Below are 23,210 nucleotides of genomic sequence, written 5' to 3' on the forward strand. Positions count from 1 at the left end.
TGTTTGTGGTCTACATTAATGACTTGGATATGAATGTAAAAGGTATGATCAGTAAGTTCGCGGATGATACAAAAATTGGTAGGGTGGTAAATAGCGAGGAGGGTAGCCTCAGTCTGCAGGACGATATAGATGGGTTGGTCAGATGGGCGGAACAGTGGCAAATGGAATTTAACCCGGAAAAGTGCGAGGTGATGCACTTTGGGGGGACTAACAAGGCAAGGGAATACACAATGAATGGAAAGACCCTAGGCAAGACGGAGGGTCAGAGGGATCTGGGTGTGCAAGTACACAGATCCCTGAAGGCGGCGGAACAGGTGGATAAGGTGGTAAAAAAGGCATATGGGATACTTGCCTTCATTAGCCGAGGCATTGAATATAAGAGCAAGGAGGCTATGATGGAGCTGTATAAAACACTGGTTAGGCCACAGCTGGAATACTGGCAGACAGCCAGACAGAGTGAATACACACGCTGAAGATGGGCTGCTGAATTTTTAGTGTTTTTAGTGTTTAAAGTGGGGAAAAAAAAGGTTCATTTCAAGTTTAAAAAGGTTTTAAAGTTAAATCTAGTTCTAGTTAAGTTAGTTTAGTTTGTTTAGTTAAGTTTAAGTTTAGTTTAGTCTAGATTAAGTAAGGAAGGAAAAGACCACCAAAGGAAAAAAAACCAGAGGAAACTAGAAAAAAAAAGCCAAAGAAAAAAAAAAGAAATAAGGGAAAAAAAAACAAACGGGGCCACAGCAGCAGCAGAAGCAAGGTGACTCGGCCGCATCGGGAACCGAGGCGCGAAGGCCGCACGGAGACGCAGCAGCAGCCGGAGCGAGGAGACTCGGGGAGGCCGCTTCGGGAAACGAGGCGAATCGGGGAGGCTGCACGGAGACGCAGCGGCAGCCGGAACGAGGTGACTCGGGGAGCCCGAGCGGCGAACGAGACACGGCCCGATCGGCGGCCGCAGTCCAGCACCCGAGCGACGACCGCAGTCCAGCACCCGAGCGACGGCCGCAGTCCAGCACCCGAGCGACGACCGCAGTCCAGCACCCGAACGGCGAACGAGGCACAACCCGAGCGGCGGCTGGGCTAGAAAGCCCGGGAAAGGCCCGAGGAGCCAGGCCCAGAGACCTCTGAGGAGAAGGGGAGCAACCAGAAGGCTTCCAGAAGCAAACCAAGACTGTGAGTACAGGGCCCAGGGAGGGAGACTGAAGCCAGGGAAAGGCCCGAGGAGCCAGGCCGAGACAGAGGCACAGAGACCTCTGAGGGGGAGGGGAACAGCCCGAAGGCACCGGGAAACAGCGGCTCACAGACCCAGACCTGAGAAGGGTGAACCCAGAAGCCGAGGCCCAGGGACCACGGGGTCGGAGAGGGGGACCGGGAAAGTTCGCGAACAGGGAGAGGGAAACACCAAACCCGGGGCCCCAGAAAAGCTTATTCTAAGATCAACAATACTTTACCAAAAATGAGCGAATCAGAAGATCCACAACAGCCCCGCTTCCAGATTCCCCCCAACACCGCAAAAAAAGCTATAAAAGCGATCAAGCATGAGCAGATGAGAGAAAAACCAGAAACACTTTTTGCTGACTGTTACAACAATGGGACAAAAAGTAACCTCATTTTCTACTCAGATCAGCCAGTGGCTTGGATCACAGCAATAAAATCACACTATACCAATGTTAAGCTAGAAAATACCGCAAATGGGTCCATAATGAAAATTAACACACCAGGAGACAGTTCAACTACGACGGTCAACGCGTACAATACCGGGACAATATTAGTGCAAGGCAACCTCGACAAATTTGCAACGGCCTTCAGGACACTGAAAAAATTAACTAAGGGGGGAAGGAACAGCCCCAGAGTGGCCCGCACTCCCCCCAACATTGACAACTTACCAGGAGAAAATCTGCCTGGTCAGGAGGTGAACGAGCCACACAGTTCAAACCAGACACCAACCCCGGGGAACCACAGCCACACGATACAACTGACAAACCCCAGCATAACTACCAGGGAGGAAGCCACACATAGTCCCCCTACCATTCCCAGCTCACCAAGAGAAGAGCAGCATAGCCAGGAAGTGAGTGAGCCCTCCAGGGCCGACCAGCCTAGCCAGGAAGTGAGTGAGCCTTCCAGGGCCGACCAGGCACATACCCCGGGATCACACAGCCAGATACAACCAAAAGATAAATTTAATCAATTAGAGATAGAGGTGGTTAAACTTAGAGAGGACTTCCTCAAAATGAATGACTATCAAAATCAGGAGAGGGAGAGACACAAGAGAGAGCTGAAGCTACTTGAGAACCAGGTGAATCTACTTAGGAATCAGGTGAAAGAGCTGCAGGAAAAAGAAGAGAGCCATAGAGGAGAGATAACACCATTAGACCAGCAACCAGAGGCTAGAGATAAGACAAGGCAGAGCCGGACGGAACGGCTGCACTCCCACACGGAACAAAAGCAACAGACACACAATACAAGGGGTGCCACACAGACCGACCAGCATACTGATTCGCAATCTTCCCCCACCACCGTGGAACCACAAGCGGGCCGCTCACAAGAGGTACGCACACACCAGACACCCCAGCCCAGCACACACACTATGAGTCCAAGCGAAAGCCACCAGACAGTAAACACAAACAAGGCTGACGTCGTAATACTCATAGACTCAAATGGGAAATTTCTATGGGAGAAAAAGCTATTCCCTAGAAGTAAAGTAGAAAAGATCTGGTGCCCAACAACAAACAGAGCCATGGGATGGCTGACCAAAGCCAGATTAGGCTCCCCCCAACACATAATAATACACACGGGCACAAATGACCTAAAGACCCAACAGAAAGAAGTAGCAACATCGCTCAGAGCAATGATTAGGAAAGCAAGCAGTACATTTCCAAACACTAGAATCACTGTTTCCACAATATTGCCGAGAACAGACTTCAACAACAACACAATTCATGAGATAAATGCCAGCATAGCAAGAGACTGCGAATCAAACCACAACGTACACCTGGCCCAACACCCCACCCTCGATGAGGAATGTCTTTACGACCACGTCCACATCCAAAGGCAAAGAATATCGATCCTTGCTAAAGCCCTGAAGGACGTCGCTTTTAACCGGGTCCATACCCAGACTCCAAGAGGACCCCCCCCCGACCACCAGAGATCAGCGGGGTACATATCAGGAACACTACAAGGACCACCAACACACCAACCGAGACCAGAGAGGATCCCCATGCAAAACAACAATGTCAGAACTGCACCACTCCTGTCCCACAGGGGAATAGGACTGCTCCCAGCCAGACAGAGGGAGAGATGCACAGGACGTACGCAATACCTCAGACAGAAACAATCCATTAAGAGACAATAAGCAGATGTGCAGCAGCATCTACTTCCGCCTTATGGATCAAGGACTAATTAATAGAAAGAACTGTAACCAAATTGTATTAACTTTTGTAGACAACTGATGTGATCTTTTTTTTCCCACACTTAGACACGACAAACACGTACCACTCTTTAACCTATCATAGTAAAAGATCAAACTTAACATGAAATCCTTATATATTTCGACCTGGAATATCCAAGGTCTACGCTCTTCACTGCGAGAAGTGAAAAGTAGGACCCCAGAGTTCATAGATGAAACTAAAGACCTAGATATTATCATTTTACAGGAAACTTGGTATAAAGGAAAAGGACACACTGGCTGTCCCCAAGGGTACACTGAGCTGGTGGTGCCCTCCAATAAATTACCAAGTGTAACCCAAGGCAGAGACTCCGGAGGCATACTGATCTGGTTTAAAACAGAACTTAAGAATTACATCAAATTTATAAAAAAGGGCGAAAACCATATGTGGCTCAAACTTGAGAGGGAGATTATCTCAAACACCCAAGATGTTTACATTTGCGCACTTTATATCCCTCCAATCGATTCCCCGTACTTTAAAGAGGACACCTTCTCCAACATGGAGGGGGAAATTATCCAATACCAGGCCCAGGGGAACGTGTTGATCTGTGGGGACCTCAATTCAAGAACGGGCAAAGAACCAGACTTCACCAATAATCAGGGAAACAATTACGTATTCGGGAATAACCACTTTGACATCCCTTCCCTTCCATACAGGCATAACTGCGACAAGCAGTCAAATACCAACGGAAAACAGCTACTACAGCTCTGTCGAAACCTGGGTCTGTACATTGTCAATGGTAGGTTCATAGGAGACCTCCTAGGAAGATCGACCTATTGCTCACCTCTTGGCTGCAGCACAGTAGACTATATGATTACAGACTTAGACCCATCCTCTTTCAGAGCATTCACAGTCAAACCACAAACAACACTGTCAGATCACAGTCAAATTACTATGTTCCTCAAAAAGACAGAAACAAACAACATAGAAACACAACCCAGTAAACTGTACAACACCAAAAAATCGTACAGATGGGCCAAAAACGACACGGAAAAATACCAGAAAACAATTAGCAATGCATCAACTCAAGCTCTCTTAGACACCTTTCTGGATAACATATACACTCACAATAAAGAAGGCGTAAACCGGGCAGTTAGTAAACTAAACAATATTTTTGATAATTTGGCAACAAATGCAAACTTGAAAGCTCGCAAGAACAAACCCAAAACAAAAAACTATGAAAAATGGTTTGACCGAGATTGCCATAACATGAGGAAAAAACTTAGAAAAATATCAAACCAAAAACACAGACATCCAGAAAACGAGGAACTACGCCTTACTTATTGTCAGACACTAACACAATACAGAAACACACTCAGAACCAAAAAAGAGCAATATATTAAGAATACACTCAGCTCCATGGAGGAATCCATTGATTCCAATTGTTTCTGGGAAAACTTGAAAACACTACACAAAAAACAACACGACGATTTGGCCATTCAAAATGGGGACACATGGGTAAACCACTTTGAAAAATTATACCAGAAAAAAACACTAAGACCAGAGCAACACCAAATATGCAAAAAACTGGAAAAGCTAGAAATGGCCATAAAAGATAACCAAAACCCGCTGGACGCCATAATAACAGAAAAAGAACTTCTTGAAAAACTCAAGGACCTGCGACCAGGAAAAGCCTGCGGGACAGACGGCATACTAAACGAGATGATTAAACACACAGACAACAAAATGAAACTGGCTATCCTAAAACTCTTCAACTTGGTTCTGAGTGTCGGTTATTTCCCTGATATCTGGAACAAAGGACTCATAACGCCCATATACAAAAGTGGGGACAAAATCGACCCAAACAACTATCGAGGCATCTGTGTAAACAGTAACCTGGGGAAGGTATTCTGTAGCATCATAAACAAAAGACTTATAAACTTCCTTGAGGAGCACAATGTCTTGAGTAAAAGCCAAATTGGATTCCTGCCAAACTATAGAACATCCGATCATATCTTCACCCTACAGACCCTAATTGACAAACACGTTCACAATAACAAAAGCAAAATCTACGCATGCTTTGTAGATTTCCAGAAGGCTTTCGACTCCATCTGGCATGACGGTTTATTCCTGAAACTTATCGAAAGTGGGGTAGGAGGGAAAACATATGATGTAATTAAATCAATGTATACAAACAACAAATGTGCAGTTAAAATTGGAGACAAACAAACAAAATACTTCCCACAGGGGCGGGGGGTGACGCAGGGCTCGCCAATCTCACCGACACTCTTTAATATTTACATAAATGGATTGGCAAAACTACTTGAACAATCTACAGCACCCGGCCTCACCCTATATGAATCCAAGGTTAAATTCCTCCTCTATGCAGACGACCTGGTTCTGCTGTCACCTACTAAAGAGGGGCTACAGCAAAACCTGGACCTGCTGGAGTGGTACTGCCAGACTTGGGCCCTGACAATAAATCCCCAAAAAACCAAAGTCCTTGTGTTCCAGCAAAGATCCAAACATCAGGGACCCAAAATAAATTTCACAGTAGGAACAACCAAAATTGAACAAACCACTAACTACACATACTTGGGCTTAAAAATCAGTTCTACGGGAAACTTCAAACTGGCTGTGAATGAACTGAAAGAGAAAGCAAGAAGGGCTTTCTATGCCATCAAAAAATCAATCCAAATAGAAATCCCAATTAGCATTTGGCTCAAAATTTTCAAATCAGTAATTGAACCAATTGCACTCTATGGCAGTGAGGTATGGGGACCGCTAACTCAACAAGAATTTGCAAAATGGGACAAACACCCAATTGAGATCCTACATGCAGAATTCTGTAAAAGTATCCTCCGGACTCAAAGGAAAACAGTAAACAATGCATGCAGGGCGGAACTAGGCCAATATCCATTAATAATCACTATCCAAAAAAGAGCCACCAAATTTTGGAATCACCTACAAATGAGCAATCCCCAATGCTATCACTACGACGCCCTGAAATGCCAAGAGCTGACCATAAAGAAGAATACCCTCAGTCAACTAGTCCTGGGACTCAGTGAAGTAACTACTAACAATACTAACAATAACCAGCCCCAGGACAGTGACAGGGTAACACAAAGAATTCGACCCAACACAATCGTCGCTAAGCAAAAGGAAAAATATCTGACATATTGGGCAGAAACAACAAAAACCCAAAGCAAACTCAATTGCTACTTGGCCCTAAACAGACAATACAACATAGCTGATTACCTGACCATGGTAAAGGATAACAAACTGAGAAGAACCTTGACAAGGTACAGACTTAGCGAACATAGCCTAGCGATCGAAAAAGGCAGACACAGGCAGACCAGGCTGCCAAGAGAGGACAGGATATGCTCTCACTGCAGTCAGGGAGTGGTGGAGACAGAGATGCACTTCCTCACAGCTTGTGGAAAATATCAGGGCATCAGGGAGAATTTCTACCAAAAATTCTCACAAATATGCCCTGATTTCAGAAATCTGAATGACAACCAAAAACTCCCATTCCTACTGGGAGAGGAGAGAAGCTGTGTAACGCTGGCGGCGCACTATGTTGCAGCTTGCCATGAACAGAGGGACAACCAGTAAGCTAAGAAAAAAATATATATAAACAATGCGAATGTATATTTATACACTCAGGGATATACCTGTTTATACACTGTATGAATAGAACTGCATTTATGTGCTGAACCATAAATGTATTTTGATGCTTTGGCAACATAAGATGTAACTTATCATGCCAATAAAGCGATTTAAATTGTAAAAAAAAAAAAAAAAAATTGTAAATTGTGTGCAGTTCTGGTCGCCACACTACAGGAAGGATGTGATCGCGTTAGAGAGGGTGCAGAGGAGGTTCACCAGGATGTTACCAGGGCTGGAGCGCTTCAGCTATGAAGAGAGACTGGGCAGATTGGGTTTGTTTTCCTTGGAGCAGAGGAGGCTGAGGGGGGGGACATGATTGAGGTGTACAAAATTATGAGGGGCATAGATAGGATGGATGCTGAGGAGCTTTTTCCCTTAGTAGAGGGGTCAATAACTAGGGGGCATAGATTCAAGGTAAAGGGCGGGAGGTTTAGAGGGGATTTGAGAAAGAACTTTTTCACCCAGAGGGTGGTTGGAGTCTGGAACTCACTGCCTGAAAGGGTTGTGGAGGCAGAAACCCTCACAACATTTAAGAAGCATTTGGATGAGCACTTGAAATGCCATAGCATACAAGGCTACGGATCAAATGCTGGAATATGGGATTAGATTAGACAGGGCTTGATGGCCGGCGCGGACACGATGGGACGAAGGGCCTCTATCCGTGCTGTATTACTCTATGACTCTATGACACCAGGAGTCAAGACCAAGTGCAGTATTCAGGACAAGCAGGGTTAGGGTGCAGGGGAGATAATTGGACTGGGGAGGGGGAAGCAGGATAGGGAGGGGGACCAGGACAGGTTCCACTCGAGCCCCAGCTTTCAGATTAATTGGGAGGGGGCTGCCTGTTTGTCCCATCCCCAAATTTGTATTCTCCCAAGAAAAGGGGTGAGAAACTCTTGGTGCTCAGTTGGGATGGGGGGGGGGGGGGGGGCGGCTACCAAGGTTGTCATTTATGTAGTCAAGGCAGGTGAACAGCATGAACTGTGAATTAGTGCATTAAAAATGATTCCACTAAGGACAATCCATAATGAGAGGAAAAGAATGGAATGGTACAGCGATCTACTTTAGTGTGAAGTCTGTTGGATGGGAGGGGGAGAAAGGCATGCCGTTTATGGTAGATTATGACAGCATTCAAGATACCAGTCCACTTTTGGAGAATGTTTTTTCAGCACTTAGTTGCTGTTCAGACAAGGATTTTTTTACCCCACTACTATCACCCTTACTGAAAAAGGTGGATTGTATTAAGACTGCAATAGCACAGCATCCTTTAACAACTGATACCTGTGTACTGGGGCTGGATGGAGTTTCACTATTAAAACAGAGTGATGGGGAGGGCTTTGCACCCAACATTACATTATAGGCATTAAGCACTGAAATGCCAATTACATTGCCACCTACAAGAAAGAGAGGAACTGCAGGTATATGCTGAAACTTTTATAATACATCTTCCCACCAAGAGAGTGTGGCATTGGGCTTTTCAGTGCATTTCGAAATGGAATGTTGCAACCCACTCAGCGATTTTAATATACAATAGATATATTAATTCAACTCCTTCAAGTTAGGTCAGTATTTAAATAAAATATAAAGAAATGGGGCAAAATAAGAGTGCTAGAAATCGAATATTAATGGTTTAAATTAATTTGAGAGCTTCCAATCGCCCAATAGTTTTATCACAATGACCTCCTCCAACATTGCCCACTTCCACCCGTGCCTCACACTCATCCCTATCTTTGTTACCTCCAGACTCAACTATTCCAATATTCTCCTGCCAACATCCCATTCTCCATCCTCCGTAAATTTCAGCTCATCCAAAATTCTCCTTCAATTCATTAAATATATTCAAGAAGGAGTTGGATATATTTCTTAAGGCTAAAGGGATCAAGGGATATGGGGTGAAGGCAGGGACAGGGTACTGAATTTGGATGATCAGCCATGATCTCATTGAATGGCGGAGCAGGCTCGAGGGGCCGAATGGCCTACTCCTGCTCCTATCTTCTATGTTTATGTTTCTCCTAACCCGCACAAGTCCCGCTCGCATCACTCCTTTGCTCGCTGACCTACATCGGCTTCCGATAGCTCCTTGGTTTTGTTGCCGCAGATATTTTGCGGTCAATTGAGCAAAGTGTGAGTGTTGCTTTTGTTCCTCTTCTGTGGGTATCTGTTCAGTTAATTTCTTATTCTTTTCCTGCTACCATAGATGGCTCAGTTCAACACTTCAAATTTAAAATTTTCATCCTCTTGGTCAAATCCCTCCATGGTTTTGCCCCTCGCTATTTCTGTAACCCCCCCGTCCTACAAAACCCTCCATTCCTCTAACTGGTCTCTGATACATCCCTCCTTCCATTGGCCCAACCATTGATGGCCGTGCCTTCAGCTGCCTAGGCCCCGTGCTCTCGAAGTTACTTCGTAAACCCATCTGCCTCCCCACCTTCTCCTTTAAAACACTCCTGAAAGCCTACCTCTTTGACCAAGCTTTTGGTCACCACTCCTTCTTTGGGTAAACATCCATTTTTGATTGCACCTCTCTAAAGCATTTTAGGATGTTTTGCTATGTTAATAGGTACTCTCTATAGATGCAAACTGTTGTTGATGAGACTCATTCTACGAAGCAATGCAACATATTCCTTGTCCTTCAAAATGCCCTTTCCATAGGGAGTGTCCAATAATCTTAAAGCCATTCTTATGCTATGATTTTACTGACTCCCACTGTAATGCCCTTCATCACAGCCAATATCTACCCAACACAATTGCAACACTGCAAAAAACAAGCACTAAAATGACCAAATGTTAAATGCATAACCCAGGTGAGCTGATGAAATGGAGCAAAGTTTCTTCAATAGAAATATCACTGACAGAAATTCAACCAGTTGTAACAAAACGATGAGACAATTCTTACTGGCTTCAAACTCTACTAAATTCCTGCTCCTGTAGTGCTACAAATATTAAAATATCAATGCTCTCCTAACATTCATGATTCAGAAATAGTCAAGTTTAATATCAGAGCCATATGCAAGTTTCAACCCTTTGAAAACAGAACATTCGGCATCCATATCCCAGCAGACAGCGTGTTATCCTACCTTTGCATATGATGTAATTCACTGGCAAAACCTGTTTGCATGTGAACAGAAAACAACTGGGTTTCTGTAAAACTCAGTATTTCATAGATCTAGCAAAAACAAACAGAATGTCAGTCTTCTATCAGTAACTTTATAGATGAGATGCAGAAAAATCAAGTGTTGGAAAAAAAAAACTCCTGAGGGGAAAGGCAATAAAACTACTTGTGGTATTGCAAATAGGAACAAAAAAAATAGCATGGTAATCTAAGGTACTAAAGGAGGAACACAAAGATAAACTAGTTAAATTTCAGGCAAAAAAGGTGATGGTGGGGCTAATAAACAGGACTATTTACTTCAATGAGTGAGTCATAAAAACGTCTACAGGAGAGGGAAGTACCTTTGCTGGTACCTGTAACTGGAAAACTTTTTCCAGATAGAAAAAAATTACACAGGAAGATTAGTCTTTACATAACCAGACAAGGAGGTAAAGGTTGAGTAAAAAAAATTAAAGAAATCTTCTGAAGGGTAACACTTTAACTGTTAATCTATCTTTCTCCTTCAGATAGTGACTAACCTGCTTCGCATTTTTTATTTTTGCTATAAATATCTACTCCATTAACTATGACAACAAAATTGAGTTATGTTTAAGCTAGACTTTGAACAAGGAATGACTAATACTTTAATGAATAAGGATGAGCAAAAGCCTTTGGCTGATCAAGAGGCAGAGGAAACTAAGGTTATCATGATGGGTGATTTCATTGTTTAAAAATCGAGTAGCAGACCATGGAAAACTGAAAAGGCCAATTACTGTAGAATCAGAGCACCGCCTCTTGACGTTAAAACTTCAGCCACTGAATTTTCTGATCAGTCAACAACTTTTTTAAAATTCGTTCCTGGGATGTGGGCGTCGCTGGCAAAGCCAGCATTTATTGCCCATCCCTAATTGCCCTTGAGAAGGTGGTGGTGAGCTGCCTTCTCAAACCGCTGCAGTCCGTGTGGTGAAGGTACTCCCATGGTGCTGTTCGGGAGCGAGTTCCAGGATTTTGACCCAGCGACGATGAAGGAACGGCAATATATTTCCAAGTCATGATGGTGTGCGACTTGGAGGTGATTGTTTTCCCATGTGCCTGCTGCCCTTGTCCTTCTAGGTGGTAGATGTCACGGGTTTGGGAGGTGCCGCCCAAGAAGCCTTGGCAAGTTACTGCAGTGCATCTTTTAGATGGTACACACTGCTGCCACAGTACGCCGGTGGTGTAGGGAGTGAATGTTTAAGGTGGTGGATGGTATGCCAATCTAGTGGTGGCTTTGTCCTGGATGGTGTCGAGCTTCGAGTGTTGTTGGAGCGGCACACATCCAGGCAAGTGGAGAGTATTCCATCACACTCCTGACTTGTGCCTTGTAGATGGTGGAAAGGCTTTGGGGAGTCAGGTGGTGAGACACTCGCCGCAGAATACCTAGCCTCTGACCTGCTCTTATAGCCATGGTATTTATGTGGCTGGTCCAGTTAAGTTTATGGTCAATGGTGACCTCTACCGCAGGATGTTGATGGTGGAGGAATTTGGTGATGGTAATGCCATTGAATGACGGGAGGTGGTCAGACTCTCGCTTGTTGGAGATAGTCATTACCTGGCACTTACGTGGCGCGAATGTTACTTGCCATTTAACAGCCCAAGCCTGAATGTTGTCCCAGTCTTGCTGCATGCGGGCATGGACTGCTTCATTAGCTGAGGAGTTGTGAATGGCGCTGAACACTGTGCAGTCATCAGTGAACATCCCCACTTCTGACCTTATGATGGAAGGAAGGTCATTGCTAAAGCAGCTGAAGATGGTTGGGCCTAGGACACTGCCCCGAGGATCGCCTGCAGTGACGTCCTGGGGCAGAGGTGATTGGCCTAATTTGTTGGTCTGGTCCAGAGTGTACAGGACTAAGGCTTCTAGGCTTTGCAATAATAATCATACATTCATATTCCAAAGCACAAGCAGAAAAACTTTTAGCACCTTTAACATAGCAAAATATCCCAATGCGCTTCACAGGAGCATAATCAGACAAAAATTGACACCGAGTCAAAGGAGGAGATATTAGAACAGGTAAACAAAAGCTTGGTCAGAGGTAGGTTTTAAGGAGTTGTGGAGGTGGAGAATTTTAGGGAGGGAATTCCAGAGCTTAGGGCCGAGGCGGTTGAACGCACCGTCGTCAATGGTGGAGCAAAGGAAGTCAGGGATTCACAAGTGGGAACGTTGGAGGAATGTAAAGATCTTGAGAGTTTTAGGGCTGGAGGAGGTTAGAGATAGGAAGGAGCGAGGCCATAATGGGATTTGGACACAAAGATGAGAATTTTAAACTGGAGATGTTGCAGGATCAGGAGCCATTCAACACTGACTAGATCAGTGGATCAGATAGATAGATATATTGATTGGACATTTTTTTTTCTCTGAAAAGACATTCGGCTGTCTTTTCATTGGAAACTGTGTGTATTTTATCTTTCTGTGCAAGTGATGAGACAAGTAGCATTTGTAACAACTTGAAATTTCATAGTGCCTTTGATGTAAAAAAAAAACATCCCAAGGCACTTCACAGAAGTGTAATTTTAAAAATGGATGCTTGGCCAAGGATAGGATAGGGGTGGCAGAGTTCTGAATGAGCTGAACTTTAGAGAGGGTGGAGAATGGTTAGGAGAGCATTCGAATAATCAAGTCTGGTGGTGACAAAGCATGAGGGTTTCAGCAGATGGGCTGAGGCAGGAGCGGAGATGGGTGATATTACAGAGGTGGAAGTAGGCAGTCTTGAGAGTACATGGAGTCGGAAGCTCAGTTCCAGGTCAAACAAGGTTGCGAACAGTCACACAGATTTAATGCTTATTTCTTCTCAAAAAGCCTCACACTGCTTGGGAAGGGGTGGAAGAGGAGGATGGTGGCAGAGAGAAATCCAAACATAATTTCTAGCTCCACTTGGAAGTACTTCACAGATGGGCTGAGGCAGAGCAGCGAACCTGGTCAGGAACAGAGAGGAGAGCCGGATATAAGGAGCGGCGGAGAGAAGCCCCAGGCTCGCAGTGCAGCAAACCTGGTCAGGAACAGAGAGGAGAGAGAGAGGAAAAAAAAGAAAATAAATCCAGGAGTGATATCACAGGATAGCTGGTAACTGATTGGTTGGTAACGGTCACATTTTTTTTTGCTCTTCAAGTTAGGGGCCGGGGTTACATAGCTGGCTAGGAATTAAGCAGAAACTTGGAGATTAGTAACAGTTAATACTATATTAAATTAGTAACTGTTATAGAAACTTAAGACTAAGATGTATCTGATTCAAGTTATTAATATGTTAGTTAATAGTCTATTAAATAGAGGCATGGCAGGGCAGCTCAGTCCCACGGAATGCACATCCTGTGTCATGTGGGAAATCCAGGATGCTTCCCGTGTCCTAGACAACCACGTGTGCGGGAAGTGTCGTCAGCTGGAGGAGCTTGAGCTCCGGGTTTCGGAGCTGGAGCAGCAGCTGGCGTCACTGCGGTGCATCCGTGAGGCTGGGAGCTTAGTGGATAGCATGTTTCAGGGGGTGGTCACCACACAGATAAGGCGTGCACAGGTAGACAGGGAATGGATGACCGCCAGACAGAAGAGGACCACCAGGCAGGTAGTGCAGGAGTCCAGAGTGCATCTTGCTCTCCAACCAGCATTCGGTTCAGAGTACTGTTGAGGGAGTACAGCCAGAGCAAAGTCCATAGCACAACAGGTGGCTCAGCTGTACAGGGGAGGAGGAAGAAGAGTGGAAGAGCAATAGTGGTAGGGGATTCGATAGTTAGGGGAGCAGACAGGCGTTTCTGCAGCCGCAGACGTGGCTCCAGGATGGTATGTTGCCTCCCTGGTGCCAGGGTCAAGGATGTAACTGAACGGCTGCAAAACATTCTGAGGGGGGGGGGGGGGGGAAGGGGTGAACAGGCAGAGGTCGTGGTCCATATTGGTACCAATGACATAGCTAGAAAAAGGGATGAGGTCCTGCAGGCAGATTTTAGGTAGCTAGGGAAGAGATTAAAAAGCAGGATCTCAAAAGGTAGTAATCTCCGGATTACTCCCGGTGCCACATGCAAGTGAGTATAGAAATAGGAGGATAGAGCAGATGAATGCGTGACTGGAGAGATGGTGCAGGAGGGAGGGCTACAGATTCCTGGGGCATTGGGACCAGTTCTGGGGGAGGTGGGACTTGTGCAGGCTGGACAGGTTGCACCTCAACAGGGCTGGAACTAATATCCTCGCGGGGAGGTTTGTTAGTGCTGTTGGGGAGGGTTTAAACTAATTTGGCAGTGGGATGGGCACCAGGATGTAACATTAGAAAGGGGAAATAAAGTGCTCAAAGGATTGGAAGAGACAGAGAGCAGTAAAGAAAGAAATAGTAAGGTATTAGGTGGGGTCCAACGAAGAGAGAATACAGGATGGTCCAAGATAGGTTTAGTGTATGTATGTGAACGCACGAAGCATAGTAAACAAGGCAAGTGAGCTGCAGGCACAAATAGCCACATGGGAATATGATGTTGTGGCAATAACGCAGACCTGGCTCAATAAAGGGCAGGACTGGGTATTAAATATTCCTGATTATAAGGTGTTCAGGACAGACAGGGAAGGAAAGATAGGAAGTGGTGTGGCAGTATTCATTAAGGAGAATGTTAGTGCTGGAGAGGTCAAGGACAGAATCTAAATGGCTACAGTTAAGAAATAATAGAACTGCCATTACACTACTAGGTGTATTCTATAGGCCACCAACTAGAGGGAAAAATATGGAGGTGCAAATTTGCAGAGAAATTACAGAGAGGTGCAAGAACTAGAGTAGTAATAATGGGGGACTTCAACTATCCTAATATAGACTGGGATTGTAAGTGTAAAGGGCAGAGAAGGGGAAAAATTTCTGAAGTGTGTTCAGGAGAACTTTCTTGGTCAGTATGTTTCCGGCCTGACGAGGGAGGAGGCATTGCTGGATTTGGTTCTGGGGAATGAGGTACGTCAAGTGGAGCATAAGAAATAGGAGCAGGAGTAGGCCATTTGGCCCTTCGAGCCTGCTCCGCCATTCAATAAGATCATGGCTGATCTTCTATCTCAACTCTACTTTCCTGCACTATCCCCATATCCCTTGATTCCCTTAACATCCAAAAATCTATCGATCTCTGTCTTGAATATACTCAACAACTGAGCCTCCACAGTCCTTTAGGGTAGAGAATTCCAAAGATTCACCACCCTCTGAGTGAAGAAATTTCTCCTCATCGCAGTCCTAAATGGCCGATCCCTTATTCGGAAACTGTAACCCCTGGTTCTAGACTCCCCAGCCAGGGGAAACATCCTCTCTGCATCTACCCTGTCAAGCCCTGTAAGAATTTTGTATGTTTCAATGAGATCATCTCTCCTTCTAAACTCTAAAGAATATAGGCCTAGTCTACTCAATCTCGCCTCATAGGACAATCCCCCCATCCCAGGAACCAGTCTTCTGCCAATGTTACATTCCCTCTATGGAAAGTATATCCTTCCTTAGGTAAGGAGACCAAAACTGTACACAATACTCCAGGTGTGGTCTCAACAGGGCCCTACAATAATTGCAGTAAGATATCTTTACTCTTATACTCAAATCCTCTTGTAATTAAGGCCAACATACCATTTGCTTTCCTAATTGCTTACAGCAACTGCATGTTAACTTTCAGTGATTCATGTAGAAGGACACCCAGGTCCCTCTGAACACCAACATTTCCCAATGTCTCACCATTTAAAAAAACTCTGCTTTTCTATTTTTCCTACCAAAGTGGATAACTTCACATTTCTCCACATTATATTCCATTTGCCATGTTCTTGCCCACTCACTTAGCTTATCTATATCCCCTTGAAGTCTCCTTGCATCCTCCTCACAACTTATTCCCGCCCAGCTTTGTATCAGCAGCAAACTTTGATATATTACATTTGGTCCCCTCATCAAAATCAAGTGAATAGCTGAGGCCCAAGCACTGATCCTTGCGGTACCCCACTAGTTACAGCCTGTCAATCCAAAAATGACCAGTTTTTCCTACTGTTTGTTAACCAATCCTCAATCCATGCAAGTATATTACCCCCAATCCCATAAGCCCTAATTTTGTTTAATAACCTTGTGTGGCACCTTATTGAATGCCTTCTGAAAATCCAAATACACCACATCCACTGGTTCCCCCTTATCTATTCTGCTAGTTACAACCTCAAAAAACTCAACAGATTCATCAAACACGATTTTCCTTTCATAAATCCAATGTTTTCTGCCCCTTGCTGTTTCTTAGCTCCACCCAAACTGATTCTACTTCTTGATTTTCTGAGCTAAGATCCTTTCTCACTACTGTCTTTATCCCATCCTTTATCATCAGGTCTACCCCTCCTCCTTTTCCATTTTGCCTATCTCTTCTAAAAAGTTAAGTATCCTGGAATATTTAGTTCCCAACCTTGGCCACTTTGCAACCACGTCTCCAGAATGTCTATTAGATCAAACCTGTTAATTTCTATCTGCGCTATTAATTCATCTGTTCTGTTGCGAATGCTTCGTGCATTCAGATATAGTGCCTTTAGCTTTGACTTTTTTCTATTTTTCCCTGATGTCATCTTAGTCACTGATGCCTTATTACCTTTGTTACTCTCTGTCCCTTCCTGACCCACTCTGCTTATTTTTACCCAAAACTCTACTCTGCTCTGGAGCCTTGACATTAGGTGTCAGTAGGTGAACATTTAGGGAACAGTGATCATAGTATCATAAGGTTTAGATTAGCTATGGAAAAGGACAGGGAGCAATCTAGAGCAAGAATGTTTAACTGAGGGAAAGCCAATTTCAGTGGAATCTAGCCCGGGTAAACTGGAATCAAAGATTGGTAGGCAAAATTGTAGTGGAACAATGGGCTGCCTTTAAAGAGGAACTAGTTTGGGTACAGTCGTGGGAATGTACCTAGAGGGGGGGGAAAGGTAGGACAACTAAAGTCAGAGCTTCCGGGATGACTAAACAGATAGCCAATATGAAGAAGCAGAAAAAGAGTGCGTATGACGGATGTCAGGTTGCAAATACATCTGAGAATCAAGCTATATACAGAAAGGTCAGAGGAGAAGTGAAAAAGAAAATAAGAGGGGCAAAGAGAGAGTATGAGAATAGAATGGCAGCCAACATAAAAAGTAATGCAAAAGTCTTCTATAGGCATATAAATAGTAAAAGGGTAATAAGGAGGGGTGGGGCTGATTAGGGACCAAAAAGGAGGCAGAGGGTATGGCTGAGGTACTAAATGAGTACTTCGCATCTGTCTTCACCAAGGAAGAGGATGCTACCATAGACATTGTGAAGGAGGAGGTAGTGGAGACACTTGATAGTATAAAAATTAATAAAGAATAGGTATTAGAAAGGCTGGCTGTACTTAAAGTAGATAAGTCACCAGGAGCGGATGGGCTGTATCCTTGGATGCTGAGGGAATTGAGGGCGGAAATCGCGAAGGTACTGCCCATAATATTCCAATCCTCCATAGATACTGGGGTGGTGCCAGAGGACTGGAGAACTGCAAATGTTACACCATTGTTCAAAAAAGGGCGTAAAGATAAACCCAGCAACTACGGGCCAGTCAGTTTAACTTCAGTAGTGAGGAAGCTTTTAGAAACAGTAATCAGGGACAAGATTAACAATCACTTGTATACGTGTGGATTAATTAAGGAAAGCCAGCATGGATTTGTTAAAGGAAAATCGTCTTTAACCAACTTGATCGAGTTTTCTGATGAGGTAACAGAGGGTTGATGAGGGTAATGCGGTTGACGTAGTGTACATGGATTTCCAAAAGGCGTTCGACAAAGCGCCACATAATAGGCTCACCAGCAAAGTTGAAGCCCATGGAATAAAAGGGACAGTGACAGCATGGATACGGAATTGGTTTAGTGACAGGAAACAGATAGTAGTGGTGAACGGTTGTTTTTCGGACTGGAGGAAGGTACACAGTGGTGTTCCCCAGGGGTCAGTTCTAGGACCACTGCTTTTCTTGATATATATTAATTAATGACTTGGACGTGGATGTACAGGGCACAATTTCAAAATTTGCAGACGACAAAACTCAGAAGTATAGTGAACAGTGAGGAGGAGAGTGATAGACTTCAGGAAGACATAGACAAGCTGTTGAAATGGGCAGACATGTGCCAGATGAAATTTAATGCAGAAAAGTGTGAAGTGATACATTTTGGTAGAATGAGGAAAGGACATATAAACTAAAGGGTACAATCCTAAAGGGGCTGCACGAACAGAGAGACTTTGGGGGTATATGTGCACAAATCGTTGAAGGTGGCAGGGCAGGTTGAGAAAGCAGTTAAAAAGGCTTACGGGATCCTGGGTTTCATAAATAGAGGTATAGAGTACAAAAGTGTGGAAATGATGATGAACCTGTATAAAACACTGGTTCGGCACCAAGTGGAGTACTGTGTTCAATTCTGGGCACCACACTTTAGGAAGGATGTGAAGGCCTTAGAGAAGGTGCAGAAAAGATTTACGAGAATGATTCCAGGAATGAGGGACTTCAATTACATTGATAGACTGGAGAAGCTGGGGTTGTTCTCCTTGGAGCAGAGAAGATTGAGGGGAGGTTTGATAGAGGTGTTCAAAATCATGAGGGGTCTGGACAGAGTAGAGAGAAACTGTTCCCATTGGCAGAAGGGTCAAGAACCAGAGGACACAGATTTAAGGTGATTAGCAAAAGAACCAAAGGCGACATAAGAAATAACTATTTTACGCAGCGAGTGGTTAAGATCTGGAATGCACTGCCTGAAGAGGCAGACTCAATCTTATCTTTCAAAAGGGAGTTGGATAAGTATCTGAAAGAAAAACATTTGCAGGGCTACGGGAAAAGGGCAGGGGAGTGGAACTAGCTGAGAGTCGGCACGGACTTGTCGGGCCAAATGGCCATCTTCCATGCTGTAACCATTCTATGATTCTACTTCGCTTCAATCATGTTCTGCTTTCGTCCTTCTAAATTCCTTTGAATTTACCTCTTTTCTATTCTGGTTCACTTGTTTATTGCAATAGTCAGATGTCTCTTCCAGCAGTCAATAAACACAAATTACGTTCCTGTTATCTCAGTTCTGCAGAGGTTCATCTGGATCTCTATTTGTGTACAGAACACCTCTTAGCATAACCTTGTCTTCAAAACAGATGTAATGCAGGTAATTTGGAGCTTCCTTTTGGGGGTAAACTTTCCAAGCTTGATATTTATCTCTCCACAAAGAACTTGAAAGTTAAGATAAAGTTAACGTTCTTCCCAAACAGCCCTTGGCCACTCACAGGCCAAAATACAGTACAACAAAACTGGGTGCTTTTTAGCCTGCTTCTTTATACATTTGAGAACAAAAATAATGCATTAGATAACCTATGTGAGGGCACAAAGTTCAATAAGGTCACTGTAGAAAAACAGTCTTTATATTTAAAAGGCTGTGCAATTTACGATCCTTTTGACAATTGTGAATCTCACTCCTGACATTCACTGATGTTAACAATTTGGCTACCTCCAAAGTGATCCCACCACCAAACGTATCTTCCCCTCCCCTCCCCTTTCAGCATTCCGTAGGGACCGCTCCCACCGAGACACCCTAGTCCACTCCTCTATCACCCCAAACAGCCCTTCCCCTTCGCCTGGCACCTTCCCGTGCAAGCAGAGATGTAACACCTGCCCCTATACCTCCCCCCTTCCCACTGTCCAGGGCCCCAAACATCCCTTCCAGGTGAAACAGCGATTTATTTGTAATCCTTGCAATCTAGTATACTGTATTCGCTGCTCACGATGCGGTCTCCTCTACATTGGGGAGACCAAACGCAGATTGGGTGACCGCTTTGCGGAATACCTCCGTTCAGTCCGTAAGGGTGACCCCGAACTTCCGGTCGCCTGTCATTTTAATTCACCGCTCCATTCCCACTCGGACCTCACCGTCCTTGGCCTCTTGTATTGTTCCACGGAAGCTCAACGTAAACTCGAGGAACAGCACCTCATCTTCCGATTAGGCACTCTGCAGCCTTCCCAATATCGAGTTCAACAATTTCAGATCATAACCTCGGCCCCTATTACACATTTTTTCTTGTAATTTTTCCACTCCTTCCCCTCCCCGCCGCCCCCCCTCCTTTCCTTTTGTTTCTCTCACACCTGGCAGCTATCTCTTGCCCTGCCAGTACACTTTACACCTAATCTCAGCCTATTACCATCTCGTCTAGCTCTTTTGTTTCTTTCACTTCTTTTGTCCGATCGCAGCCCTGCCTTCGATCTATTTTCTTTCCAGTTTTGAAGAAGGGCTCGACCCGAAACGTCAACTCAAATTTCTCTCCACGGATGTTGCCTGACCTGCTGAGTTTTTCCAGCATTTTCTGTTGTTATTTTGGCTACCTTACATCACTGACCTGCAGTGTTTTTTTCTGGTCAATCTCAGTGCCAGAAGCAGAAACAACAGCTGACCTCAAAAGTTAGCACCACTTCAGCTGCACAAGTCTGTAACAAAAAAGCTGTATCTTTATAATAAGGGGGGGGTGAGGCGGAACAGGGAGTATAATGTTGTTTCGCTGTTCTCAACTCTCAATAAACAAATATCAGAACTGCACTGGAGTAGAACTGCAGTAGGGCACTGCAGATCCAGCACACACAACTAACCCCAGTCACTTGGCACTCGGTTTCCCTTGTGGAAGTCTGTGTCCAGCTCCGAAACAAAAAGACTGTCGATAGGTTGTACACCTTGAAAATTAAAGACAACAAATGAAGGCTGAAGCCGTCCTACACCGTCACAGCAACAGCAGCCTGGCGTGGGTGCGCAGCCGCTCGAAATGGAGCAGGGAACTTTCTCAATCACTTGCGAGCTTGGAAAACAAAGACAATTAAGTTTCAGAAATCAACGATTCCCTTAGCAGCGGTTGACAGCGGGTCAAACCCGGAGCTCCAGCAGTGCCTGGGCCGGGCCGCCATGAACGGCCCCGCTCCCACCCGCCGGCTCAGTCCCCCCCCCCAGGGCTCCGGATAGAAGATCGCCTCCCCCCCCCTTCCCTTTCCTTCAGTCAGTCACTGGAGACCGGCTCACAATCAAAGGAAGCATCGTCCGCTTCACTCCGCTCTCACCCATCCCTCGCTCCTCACCTGTTGAATCCAAGAAACTTTCCGCCTCTTCCTCGGAAAATGGCGGAAATACCAAATGCCTGTTCACGTGACCGGCTCCCCGGCGAGTGACGTCCCGCCCCACCTCTGGGAGCCTCCCAACTTGCCAGGACTGGGAAACTGCTCAGCAGCTGGGGCAGCCCGTCCAATCTCTTGCAATTTTTTTTTAAACTCCAGAATCATTGCAAAGTTTAACACATTTCAGCTGTGATCACATTTTTTTATGTCCTCTTCATGAATAGGGAGTTTGGAGTCAGGTTGTTTCTGCAACATATGGAATAAGCAGATCCAAAAATTGCCTAAATTCTGCCCTTAGGCAGACGGTTCAGTTCATATTGCATTATCGAGTTATATCATCTGCGTTACAGACTCTGCAATTTTTTAAATTATAATATTTCTCTCTTCAGAAGACACTGACGGCTGCTGGAGCTTAGTTATTCCAGGACTTCCAGCTATGCTTTTTAGATGCGAGCCCGATTCGGCACAGCTCAACCCGATTCTATCCTCATCTGAAATTCGAATTACACTTTATAGCCAGAGCCACCAACTAATGTTTAGAAGCAGTTCCTCGCCACTCAGTCCAGGAGCAGGACTTGTGGTCCCCACTCCGCTCGCAGAACAGAGTACAAGCATTCTCACACCACTTCTGCTGAGATCATCAGATAATATACATCATGTATTAAACCTGCGATCTGCAGCAACCTGGACGGTGTATTTATTCCGGTTTAGAATCACACCAGTCAGCACATTTACCCACTGAGGCAGTTTGCAATGCATCTTTCACTTAAAGTTTGAAATGTGTCAGTAAACAATCTTGTATGAAACTTTTTTTCATTTTTAAACAAAGTAATGTTTTCTAATATGCTTTACCAGTTGACACTGTTCTTTAATAATGCACCAACTATAAGAAAAATTAAACATTGCAAAAAGAAAATGCAAACTAATTTCTTACACCTACAATTTTTAACTAGAAGGGGTCTGTTTTGACAAAAAAAAATCTATAATCTTGTCTGAGCTACTACATAGAGTAACATGAAGGTGTCTGCACTGTTATCATACATTCTGCCAACATGAACAGGTAGCTATGGCCAAGCCTGTCTGGTCTCATTGCCATGAAGACATATGCAGCAGAGGCATAATTACAATGATAAAGAAATAATGTTTATGAATATCAGAACATGAAGATTAGATCCACAACATGTCTTTTAAATGTATTCATTCACAGGATGGGAACTTGCCAGCATTTATCGTCCATCGTAGTTGTCCTGAGAGCACGTCTGCCTTCTTGAGCAGTTTGATACCACTGAGTGACATGCTAGGCCAATTCAGAGGGCAGTTAACCACATTGGTGTGGGACTGGAGTCACATATCAGCCAGACCAGGTAAGGATGGCAGGTTTCCTTCCCTAAAAAGGAAATTAGTGAACCAGTTGGGTTTTTAACCAACAATCTGATACCAGCTTTTTTATTTCCAGAGTTTCTTAAACTGGTTTCACATTCTGCCATGGTGGGATTTGAATTTATTATTCTCTGGATCATTAGTCTGGGCCTTTGGATTACCATGTCCAGTAACATAATCACATTAGTGTACCCAATGTGGTACAGAGTGGGAACAAATGGGTTTATGTATGCAATTCTTTAATGTGACAATCACAAAATGATGCACAGAAAGTACTAAGTAAATATAAATTCCTCCCTATAGGAAAAAATTAGAGTGAAAGTTGCCATAAACTGGTCTCTTGCATCTTCTTCCAGCTCATTTGAGAATAGTGCTATTGTCCAACTCATGGTATTGGTTAAGAACCAATTAAAAAGGCTTGCATTTAAATAGCACCTTTCACGACCTCAGGACATCCCAAAGCACTTCATAGCCAATGAAGTACTTTTAGAGTGTAGTCACTGTTGCAATGTAGGGAAACGTGGCAGCCAATTTGCACACAGCAAGGTCCCACAGCAATGTGATAATGACCATAT

At 44.4% G+C, this 23,210-nt stretch overlaps 1 protein-coding gene across 6 annotated transcripts in view; it reads right to left on the reverse strand.

Moving 5' to 3' along the window:
- Positions 1-21,314, reverse strand: part of ccdc125 (coiled-coil domain containing 125) — a 58,026-nt gene extending 36,712 nt beyond the window's left edge. For 4 of the 6 annotated variants that reach the window (XM_085989806.1, XM_085989796.1, XM_085989814.1 and 1 more), the window contains exon 1: positions 21,220-21,314. The gene's annotated coding sequence lies outside the window, so the exon portion shown is untranslated. Of the gene's footprint in view, positions 1-10,123; positions 10,213-21,163 lie in introns of all 6 variants that reach the window. The other 2 variants (XM_085989780.1, XM_085989789.1) reach the window with 2 other exon arrangements.
- Between the last annotated feature and the right edge of the window lie 1,896 nt (positions 21,315-23,210).

This window comes from Somniosus microcephalus, chromosome 1 (assembly GCF_052327205.1).
Source record: "Somniosus microcephalus isolate GS21.2 chromosome 1, FLI_Smic_1.0, whole genome shotgun sequence".
NCBI classification, from domain to species: Eukaryota; Metazoa; Chordata; class Chondrichthyes; order Squaliformes; family Somniosidae; genus Somniosus; species Somniosus microcephalus.